This window comes from Vespula vulgaris, chromosome 1 (assembly GCF_905475345.1).
Source record: "Vespula vulgaris chromosome 1, iyVesVulg1.1, whole genome shotgun sequence".
NCBI lineage: Eukaryota > Metazoa > Arthropoda > Insecta > Hymenoptera > Vespidae > Vespula > Vespula vulgaris.
Window position 1 is genome coordinate 3785952 of NC_066586.1, and position 12505 is coordinate 3798456.

Consider the following 12505-nt stretch of genomic DNA (forward strand, 5'->3'; position numbering starts at 1 on the left):
ACGACATACGACTATTACAAATAATATATACACAGTACCTGTCCCATTTCGTAACTTTGTGTTCGACGATAGGTCAGTACACCATCGACTTTCAAATTACTCCTCGTAAAGATAAAAGTTCAACGTAGTAATCGATAAATCCGAATGAACTCTGACGAGCAATAGAGCACGACGTTTTTATTCCGTAACAAATGAAACGAATCGCCGATATTTTGAACGGGGAATCGGGGGAGGGTGATGGCGCGGAAAGAGTAATCGCGAGTTTCTCGTGTGTCTCCTCGCGAATAGTAAACGATAGAGAGAGGAGAGAGAGAGAGAGAGAGAGAGAGAGAGAAGGAGAAAGAGAGAGAGAAACAGAAAGTATCGAAGTTCACTCGTTCGAGGACGTATTATCACGAGTAGGTTAGTTCCTCAAGTTTTCTCACCCGAACAAGCTAATCATTACGTAATTTATCTCTTATCAAAAATGAACGACTCTCTTAAATTCTTTTTGCTGATCGATTCTACCAATCGATGGAAATAGAAGCGATTAGACGATGACGGTCACAGACTATATATACCTACATATATAATATATACTTGCATATATATACACCTCCATATATATATATATATATATATATATATATCCAGTTGAGTATGTATATGTAACACATATAAATACGGTAGGATTGGGAAAATGTAGGAAAGTCAACGCCGAGGAATGGCACGGAGAAGTTCATTTCCAAGCAGTTAACGACTCCTCTTCTTCCTCCTCCTCCTCCTCCTCCTCTCCTTCTACTTCTCCTCTTCCCTTCCACACCCTCACTCGCCAACAACCTTCCCTCCACAGGCCGAACGTTCTCCCTCTTTTACTCTCTATCCGTGAGCCATGTTAAGACGCGGGGTATACTTCGGTATAGAGAAGGACAGAAATGGCTATAGAGAACGAGTACGAGAAAGAGTGAGAGAGACAGAGAGAAAGAGAGAGAGAGAGAGAGAGAAAGAGCTGAGATACCAAAGTGAAGGGAGGAGAGAGAGAGAGAGAGAGAGAAAGAGAAAGAGAGAGAAGTCTCGGACCGCATCTACAAGAAGTCTACCGCCTCTTTCTCTCTTCCTATATCTCAGCTTCTCTCTCTCTCTCTCTCCCTCTCTCTAGCTCTCTTTCTCGCTCTCTCTTTCTTCCCCTTCCCTCTTTCTAGACGGCTCCACCAACGAGATTTCAGATTAATTGCTTCGACGTTAGTTGCAACTTAATGAGATGGTCGAGGCCCGACGGAGTAAAGGATTCGAAGGACTTCTGGAGATCCTCGAGGTATATAGTTGCGATCGAGCTTTGATCGAAATAGGAATTTTTAGATTTTTAACCTTGTAATTTAACAGCAAAGGAGGATGAGAGAGAGAGAGAGAGAGAGAGAGAGAGAGAGAGAGAGAGAGAGACAGAGTTTACGTTTTGGATCGAGCTACGGAGGAGGGCACGTTAGGGGAAAACTTGGCGCACGCAATAGTCTCGCCATTTTAAAACGCTTTTTGACTCGTCTAACGAGGAACTTTGCTTCGAACGTTCTTGGTCACGACACTTGCCCGAGGGAAACCTCGATTAAGTGTTCCATCTCCGTTACGACAAATATATAAAAAATTTCATCAAGAGAGATCCTACGAAAAATAATTCGTTGATAGTGTGTACCTATCTTCCTTTTAATCCATTAGAAAAGTAATTTCCAAGAAATAAAAATGCATGGGGAAAGCTATTAGCGTTACGAAGCTATTAATTAAACTCGTTGACGGTGGTCGATCATATTCGGGGAAGATCATCGACGAGTGTGCAATAAATTAGGATCATCATACTTCCACAGTTCTTTTAACTTCGTTTTCGATGGATTTATAAAAAAAGAAAAAAAAAAGGGAAAAAAATTCTTTCGCGATTTTCCTTCGGCCTTTTAACGCGGAAAACCGAACGAGAAACGGCCGTTAAAAGCGAAATTTTCCGCACGAGCGTCTCCTCCACGTCGAATTACATTGTTTGCGGCGCGTATCGATATCCGCTGGAAATCCAGCTCCGATCCTCTCTCTGTTCTCTTCTCTCTCCTCTCTTCTCTCTCTTCTCTTCTCTCTCTCTCTCTCTCTCTCTCTGTCTGTTTATTCCTCAATTAAGTCGACGCGAGTGTTGAAACGTCGAACAAACGCCATACGCCTACGCCGTAAAAATTTGCGGAATTTTTATCTCCGAAAAGATTTAATCGCGTTGAATTTTCACGAAAAAACGCCGCATCTCTCGCGAACTTTTTTCTTTCTCTTTCCTTTTTAACAACGACCCTTTTCGTCAAAGGAAATAAAGCAGACAAAAATTCGTGGAAAAAATTCATAAATTTCGGCTTATTCCAAGTATGTGTATGTGTATGTGTATGTGTATGTGTATGTGTATGTGTATGTGTATGTGTGTAAAATGAAGCCAAATAAAATCTAATATTCTGTAACGATCATTTGGTATCACTCTGTATACAGTATATAGATATATCTGCAAAACAAAAGTAGATAAAGCTAGAGCGTTAAGATAAACATCGATTTAAGTTTTATCTCAAGGTTTGTGTTTCCGAAGGAACAGAGAAAAAGAGAGATAGAAAAATATCCGTTAAAACGATGATCAAATGATCGCTAATCAAGGACAGTTAATAATCAGAGGACCGAGAAAATGAAAAGATATGATTAAAGTTATAATTCGTTGAAAACATTCGTTTAAATTTATTAAGTTAAACGAAAGCATGATATTGAGAGATATTGTTTCTTCTCTTTCGTGAAAGGAATAAGAAAAAAAAGAAAGAAAGAAAGAAAGAAAAGAAAAAAAATATCAAGAGAATTCTTTGAGAGAACGACAAAGGGTGGCATTCGGGTATTCGCCTGGACGCTTCAAAGGTGTCTGACGTTTTAGGGAAGTTAGCGGGACCGGAGAGAAGTGCTAGGGAATTGGAAGGGAAAGACGAACGTTGAAGGGGGTGGGTGAGGGGTAAAAGGGAGAGTCTTGTCCCTTAAATGATTGACGGCTGGGCCAAGCCCAGTGATTCTCAAAATCTTTTTCTATCTACACGGTCTTTTCCTATCTATAAGAAAAGTAAACACAAAGAATATGAAGGAAAGTTATTTCCACGTGGTTCAACTTTGTCCAACCCAAAACTGACAATTTTTTCATGAAGCTTCGTTCTCATGTTGTCGAATAAGTTCACGTCAAGTAAAAGTTTTCCGTATAAAGCGGTGAAAAGCAAAGAAAGTTGAGACTAACAATAACTAAAAGTTGGAAAAATTAGATTCGACTTTGGCATTCGATCGTAACTACCCATAGAGGTCATCCGACTTAGTACTTTTTGGTCTGTTTTTATTTCTTTCCTCTTTTTCTCTTCTTTTCTTCCGTCAACAAAAGCGAAACATTCTCTCTCTGTTTCTCTCTGTTTCTCCCTCTTTCTTACTCAAGGCTGAACTTTTCACATTTCTTCGAATTGTTTCTTCCTGGAGTAAAAACCGTCCTTAAAGGTACATAAACAGCAAACTTCCCGGCATTACGTCGCATGGTACTCCTGCATCGTCCCGCATGCGGGCCGAAGGTCAAGGCCGACCATACGGGAGAGACTTAGAACGCGCATTTAGATTCTTGGCATCGGACCGTTCCTTACAGGACGACGACGACGACGACGACGACGCAAAGAAGAAGAAGAAGAAGAAGAAATCTACAAAGCGACAATTTAGCTCGAGAAATATGAAATTAGAACGAAAGAATCCAGACTCTCTGGCGTCTCGTTTAAAAATTTTTCAAAATCTAATTCATAAATCGTCCTTACGTTTCTCTTACAATAAAAATGTGTAGATAGAAAGTTTACAAAGATTTCGTTAATATAACATCGGATAATAAATTAAAAAGAAACAAATGCAACAAGGAGGAAGAAAAGACAATAGAAAATTATATCACCCGAGTTTATTTTACAAAGTTCAGACGATCGAGTCCAGACCGTAAGTTTAAAGTTTTATCGTGTATCTCGTGCAACGTGGAGATGTTTTCAACTGGACTTCTTCTCGTTCCATCCAAGCAAGAAAACACGCTGAGCAATGCTTACCTCCTCGAAAGCATTCGTCTTTACGATTCGATCGATTCTGCAATGCAAATCTTATCCAGCCACCGTGAGTAATCCCTCTTTTCTCTCTTTCTACTTTCCATATTTCTTTGTTTTTAGAGATATCTCTTGGCTAACTTCTTACATTTCTAGATTACTTCGAACTTGTTCTATTTTTCTTTTTTCCACATTGTTACGTTAAATTACTATCTCTTTGATAGGCGGGTAAAAGAATATCAGAATAAATTTCGACTAAAACAGAATAAATACGCTAATATATTCAACATTGCTGTTATTTGCTAACGATTCTGTTACTACAAGTCCATTTCATTTTTTTCTCGGTCTTTTACCTGAAACTCTAATAATATATGTCAAAAATATAATATAATGCACGGGAAAAAATAATATAAGTCTAGTTTACTATATTATTCCTACTTTTCAAATATAATCGTATAATACGAGTACACTTATAGAATCTAAATCGCTAAGCATTTTATGACTCATTATTGTGTACAATTAATACAATCACAAAGTTTGCCAGATGTTCATATTTCGCGTGCAAATATCTACTGCTTAATCGAATAAATCTAAGTCAAATCGAAAATTTTTGGTAAAAATAATGTAAATCATCGTTCTCGAAAAAAAGGAAAAGAAAAAAAAAGAATATTTCGATATTGAATGTGACGCTCGTATACATTATAAGATCAATGAGACGAGACGTATGATATCAATGTTTTCATTATCCAAAATATAACACCTGATTTTACATTGCCCTTTAAATATTATATCTATTTTTCTGCATAATTAATAATTCTGACTCACTTATGACCGCCTATTAGAGATTTAATAAAGATAATCAGTAAAATAAAGTTTCTTTTCAATGATCGTTTCATAATCTGACAACAACAATAACAACAACAACAACAACAACGATGACTAATCGGATTATCAGTTAATATTCGGTAACAAAGACTATATAAAAACTGTCGCGTTCATTGGCCAGTATTCATACCGGGGTCAAGTTAAATCCGTGCAAACAGGAAACGGGACTTACGTCATGGTCCCCGAGCGGTAGCAACTCGTTCGAAAGGTAAAACCTGACGCTCTTTCGTGGCCACTTTGCGTATAGTTAACGTACATACGTAGCTCTAGGTATATCGACGGTATGTATACATTCAGCTATATATATATATACATGTGTGTGTGTGTGTGTGTGTGTGTACATAAGTTTCGTTCAATAGCGTTACGCACCGTCGAAGAGGTAAAGGGTTTCTCTCTCTTTTTCTTTCTCTCTCTCTCTCTCTCTTTCTCCTTCTCTCTGTCTCTCTGTCTAACTCGAGTCCTTGAGACGTTCGGAGGACGACAGAGAGCAAAGTCAGCGTTCGAGCGAGTTCCATCGAGACCCCAAGACACCCGATCTTCTTTGGTCGATGTTCATAATACAATCGTCTTTCTCTTCCAGCGTTTCTCTACTTTCTACCGATTTACAAATACTATTTTTCGTTTCGAATTAATACATTCGACGAAATATTTCATAACCACACGTACATGCGTAAATACTTACGTCATTCCTTTATTTATTTCGTATCATTATTTAAACAATACGTTCGAGGACTAAAGGACATTTAGTTTTCACAGAACAAAGATATTATAAATACAAAATAGATCACGTACGTAATTCTTGAATTCTTGGAATATCGAACAAGAACTGTTTGTAAACATAGAATATACATTTACGACTTACATATACAGACTAGGATCATTATAACATACTTCAGTATTCTATCGGACTTTCATGTGGTAAGAAAGAAAAATATACGAATTTCGTTAAACATACGTTAACTCTTATCATCCTTCCTGGAATGCAGAAGAGCCGATCGTTCTATCCGAATATTTATGCAGGTAAGTAGACATTTGATACTCCGTTGATAAGAAACATAAGTAGATAACATTACGAGAACGAATTTGATCGAACGAACCTCTTAGAGAGCCGAACGATTTTGTCCGACAAGCTTATTACGATTTACTCGAGGTTGCTAACTTACAATTCCTTCGAAAATCGTTGCTACGTGGTAAAGGGAGGATGATGACGAAGGGTAAAGGGAAAGGATAGAGGGCCGGCAGGTAAGAGGGGAAGGACAGTCGCACGTGCACGGCTCTCGTAGCAAGAAGGCGCACACGGTGGCTCTTCGTTCGTGTCTGTACACACCAAGAATAAGAGAGAAAGAGAGAGAGAGATCCTTTCGTGCGCAGGACTCTCTCTCTCTCTCTTTTTCTCTCTCTCTCTTTCTCTCTGTCCCCCTCTCTAGCGCTGCCGGTGCATTTTATGTTCTTATACCTGCGAGAGACGACGTGAGACGCCGCAAGACGCGGACGAACGACGACCAAGGGATCCTCCTCGTCTTTCTTTGCGTTCTAAGGACGAACCGGTCGAGAGAACCTCTATCCTCTCTTCTCCTTGCTCAAGTATTACGAAATTTCTTTCGATCGACAATGAGGATCCATGTGATATATCTCTGCGATCTCGTTATTACCATCAAACGCGATCCTTACCAAACTTAAAATCTTTTTTCAGATTTCATTCGTCCATTTATTCGTTCATTATATTTGCGTTTATATGCCCGTCTATGTATTTGTTACGAATAATTATTTATCTTCTCTAGCTATCCTGATCCTGGTCTTAAAAGTAATTATCTGATTCTTAAACGCAAACTTTTTTTTTTAGATTTTCTATCTCCTCCATTAATGTCGCCTTATTTATGTATTATTTTGTCTCCCTATAATACACGTAACCATTTCTTTCTTCCAGCTTTTCCGATCCGAAGATTTCTTTGAAACTTGTATTATTCGAAAAGAAATTATCTTCTTCTTTATTAATTGAAAATTTATTGTATAAACTATGCTTTCTTTTATTCGTTATAATGTATATAACTATATAGATACGTTTTGCTTTCTCTCTTTACTTTTCGCCTCGTTGCATCTTGTTTAAGTAAAAACAGATTCTTTTTCCAGCGAAGGGATGTGAGTAGAAAAAAATACAAAAAAGAAAAAAGGAAAAGAGAAAAATACTCGGAGAAAGAAAAGGTCAGCGAAAGTTCGTCGTTCTTTTTAGAAGCTTACTCTTTCTACGTACATGTATATATATGTACGTACATATACATACATACATAAATACATACATGCATATATATACATATACAATTCCGTGTTACTAATTGCAGGATTATATCCTTTAGGAAGACTACGTTTATCTCTTTTCCCTTCTCTACTTATACTATCACGCTTACTTAACTTTTTCTTCATTTAACCTGTTGCTATTTCGATATTTCGCGCGTCACTGAAAAGCAAACGACGACGAGGAAGAAGAAGAGGAGATTACCTTGCTTAGAAACTAAACGTTCTTATACACGTTCTAATCGTTAAGTTATATTCGTCGCATAAGAACAAACTAAGTAAGTACGTATATGTTGATTTTGTCGTGATAGAAGAAACACAAATTTCTCGACGATCTTGCCTATCTAAATCTTTTCGATTCGTTTTTAAATATTTTATAATGTCACGTATCATAATTTATTGTCGAACGAAAAAAAAAGAAAAGAAAAAATTCGACGGAGAAGCAGAACAATCGAGCCAGTTTGAAATTATTCGTTGTTTCAAATATTTAAATATTTAAATATTTAGCAATCTCACCTATTATAATTTATTTTCAAACGACAAAAAAGAAAATCCAACAAAGAAGTACAATAAACGAGACTGAAGCTATTCGATTCGTTTCGCTTTAAATGTTTTAATATTACATTTATCTAATAATTTATTTACAAATGACAAAAAAAGTTTTTCATTGTTTAATAAATTACCTCGCTATAACTACCTATGTACATTATAATACATGTCGGCCATTTAATAAGGAATTATATGCGACTGAAGGAAATTCAAAAATTCAAGCTTCGTCGTTGTAACATTATAACACGTTCGAGCAGCGTAAGAAGAAATTTACACGCACGTGCGTACACGATGCGTTTTCAGAGATAGACGAACGTGTGTCTCGGAGAAACGTGACACAGTTCCGAACGAACCGAACTAGAGCAGAAAATATTTTGTTCGTTATATCGTTATATCGGTTATGGGTGGAAAAAAGGGGAAAAGAGGAAGAGTAGCAAGAGCCAAAAAACGAAATTTGCGTTGTCGATCGATCGATGAGTCAGTCGTGCTCGTCGAAACGGGAAATTTTTGAAAAATAATTCACCTTTCAGAGAGAAACGAGATTCACGATTACAAAATTTTCATTTTCGAATTGTTAAAAAATTTGTCGTAATAATCCAAAAACCATTGCATTTCTTTTTAGATATTTAACGATTAGATTAAATATTACATTTGTCGATAATACTGTATTTTTAATTTAATCCTAACAATAACAAGATCTTCTTTTAAAGATATTCGATAATGTTACTTTGTATATTTAAATAAATTTAATATACATATGGTACACAAGAAGGTGCTTTTTAAATATGACATCGAATGAACGATACATGTGTCCTTATTAGAATATGGAAATGTAAAAAATGTGTAACAGACAGTGTGAGCAAATAATTACAACTTATAAAGATAACGGTAAATAAATTTCTTTTATAAAGACAACGGTAATATAAAATCGATCGGCGGAAATATAGTACACCCTGTATAACAACAAAACGCCTATGTAGTCACTCGACTAATCGTAATCACGATACATTAGAAATTCTTCTCGCACCTACGACTCGATCTTACCAGTTGCAATATGCCTTTCATAATGTCGTTTATTAATCGCGATCATTCGAAGATAACGATGACGGTCGTCGTCGTGGCAAAGCGGTTTCAATCTCGAAAAATAGCATTAATACCTCCTCGTTGGCAAGCGTTACGAGATTAACCAGAACGCGTGTATTATGTATCGACGATAAACAGAACTAGAAATAACATATCGAGAAAATCGATTCGAACTTTGAAAATACGAAAAAAAAAATATAAGTATCAATTAATCTTCTATAACTCAACGTTCATTCCTTTTTATTTACATCCTTTGATTTTCTTTATCACCTTAAACGGTATTATACGGTTTATTAAATGAAATTTATCTCCTAATTAATATGTAATCATTCGAAAACTTTATAACGATTTTCAATATTAATTATTCGAATATTTCAATATCTCTAATAACAATGACGACGATGATGATAATGATAATAACAATAATAATAATAATAAAAGTAAATAAAATCAAAGATGTAGCAATTATACAAAACTGTATTGTCAAATAAATCCTTATGTAAAAATCATCGAGAGAACATTTTCAATCACTTCGAAACGATTAATATTTACAGGTTTTTACGAAGAGAGCAACGAACTTGCGACTTCCTTCGTCTTCTCTACCTCTCTCTTTCTCTCTCTTTTCTTCCTTCTTTTTTTTTGTAACGAACGCTAAGAGAAAAGTTACGAAAAGTGAGATCTGAGATCAAGCTCGGAAGGATAGACTGTCCGGCGTAAATACGAGAAGCCTTTCTAATTCCAAAGACGCGCTGACGGACCCACCACTATCTCCTTCGAGAAGTCCTTGGTAAGAAGGTACGAGTGGTGGGGCGTCGTCCTTGACACCTACCGTAACTTTTGTCGGACGACTGCGTCTCGAGAATTCTTTCTTACCGCCCCATCGATGATCTCCAACCCTTTCGATTTATTATCGATCTTTTCGGCTATATCGAAAAATAATTTTAATACGTTACTTTATCGACTCACGATCGATTTTAACGTCGAGAAGAAAAAATATTTTTTTCTTTATTAACTTTTAAGAACACAGTGAGATAAAGAAGTGTCTCGTTTTTCATCGAACAACAACAACAACGAGCTAAAAAAAAGATCTTTCGTGCAACCAAAGAGTCCATTTTTTTCTTAAAATACTTTGCACCAAAAGATTAAATATATTTTGTATAAATTACGACCGAGAAAGATGAAAATAATATTGAATGTGACTCCATTGTTATATCTGCGATATGCGCACATATGAACGTTGTAACTAAATGTTAGATTCTATATAGGTAGATTTATAATAATATAAAGTTCTATCGATAAGATTAGAATGTGAAAGAAGAAATAGATATTTGTTGGTAAGGAACGTGTTAAATGTTGAAGGATTCGATAAGGAACGCACGCACATCGGAACACGAAGCTTTTCTTCGATACTCGAAATAAGAATAAACGGGATATCGCGCTGCGTAGATAGGACGCGTGTCGATGTCACACCGATCGATCTTCGTGAAAGGTGCAAACGATATTTCTTCGTGACGAAATCAACGAACGAACGAACGAACGAACGAACGAACGTGTATGTTGGATCAAAGAGAAGGACATATAGATACATACACAGATAGCTATCCGAAATTATAAAATCTTTGCGAATCTTCTCTGTTCAATTAAATTTCACTTTGTTCATACATATGCATGCATAAATCACTATACTCCTTTCTATTTTCTTCCGACACACTTACAAATTAATCTTAATGTTTCTTCGAGTTAGTTAGTATAGAAAAAAGTAGAAAATAACGTAGAGAAGATATTAAAATGAATTATTTGTTCGATCGAACATTGAAACGATCGAACGTTTCCGGATTTCTCGTTAATAATTGATCGTCAGGACACGAACTTTGTCATTTGCAAAAAGAAATTAATTATCATTCAAGAAAATCCCAATGGAAATACATAATAGGAATCGACGTTGATCGAGAAGGAAAAAATCTAAAACTATTTTTTCAAACTCCATTTTACGTTTCAGCGATGTTATTTTTCAAATCGTTATTTTCGTTCAACTGGAAAACGCGATTGTTAAATCGATGTTTATAAACCACTACACGTGTGCTTTTTATTTTTTTGTTTTTATAGATTTCTAATAACGATCATAGAGTAAAATCCCCTTGTTTCTGTTATTTTCCTTCTCTCTATCGATAGAATTATCAGTTAACAATAACGTAAAGGAGATAGCGTGAAATCTGCCATTATTTCATTCTCGATGGATCAAAGAAGAGAAAAACAAGGAAAATAAAAAAAAATTAAAAAATATATATACACAGGAAAAAGAAATAAAAATAATAGTAAAAAATATATTTCAATTTTAAATCGCTTATCAAAAAGTTTATCGTTCGACAAAAAATATACGTAATGTCTTTGATGCAATAGAAATAGAAATAGAAATAGAAATAGGTGATCGATGAATGATACAACACAATTTTACGTTCACGCTTACAAAGAGGTATTAATGTCGAAGGCATAATCGATCGATTATGCAATGAACATTACAAAAGAAACGTTTTCATCGTTCGCGCACGTCCACGAGGCTTCGCTAACTGACGGATTTATCGATAATTGGAATATTTAGAAGCCAAGCAGTTTAGATAGGAATAGAGGAAAGAAAGCGATACAAACAGATTCAATCCAACCAGAAATGTTAATCCGTTCATTTTTTATACTTTTATATATCACACTTGTTCGTAACGATTTTTAACAAATTAATTATCTTTTTCCTTTTTCTTTTTTTCATCTGTCTCTTTAAAACTAACGTTATAATGTTTCTTCAAACATTTCGTCAAGTCGTCAAAATATTTATTCGTTATATACAGGTATCATTATTAAACAAGAGAAATTTTAACATTTGAGAATACCAATGTTAATAGTAAATTTTCAAATGATTATTAATTCTCCGAAATAAAAAATAGAGATGTCTAGAATAGAAACTCGAAATAATTCACGATACTTCGTGGCCGAACAAAGTTAGGTACAGAAACAATAGAAATGTTAACTTCTACGGATCAGAATAGAGATATCGACTAGAAATTCGAAATAATCCACGAAACTTTGCAATTGGATAAAGTTTTCTACGGAAAGAATAAAAATATTAATTTCTATGAATCACGTAATTCGTCGACATTGACCGAAATATTGCCTCGTTCGAAAAAAAAAAAAAAGAGAAAAAAGAAGAAAGCAAGGAAGAAAGGAAGGACAGAAAGAAAGAAAGAAAGAAAGAAAGAAAGAAAGAAGAGTATGGTTGAAAATGAAAATTCGTAGGAGTAGCGTGAAATTGATTTCGCCTTAGGGAAAATTGGCCTAAACCAAGCACGTAAAACACTCGGTTGGACGTGGGAAGATCTGCGGTCCGCCACAGGATTTAAATTTCAGCATTTAAAGTTTAAAAAACAAATCTATACGTTTTCAATGATCGTAAAAGAGGCCTAAGCTTTTAAGATATAAACATTGAAAAATGAACGAATTTACTCGAAGCAATTGTCAAATTTACATAACATATGAACCGTATGATTGAAACAAACAAAAATAAAAAAAGAGAACAAAAAAAATAAATTCGTGGAAAATTATTGTACAAAAAATTATTCCTACGAATTCGT

General features: G+C 35.3%; 1 protein-coding gene across 14 annotated transcripts in view; it reads right to left on the reverse strand.

Moving 5' to 3' along the window:
- Nucleotides 1-12505, reverse strand: part of LOC127071000 (uncharacterized) — a 102219-nt gene that overhangs the window by 87394 nt on the left and 2320 nt on the right. The window lies entirely within an intron of this gene.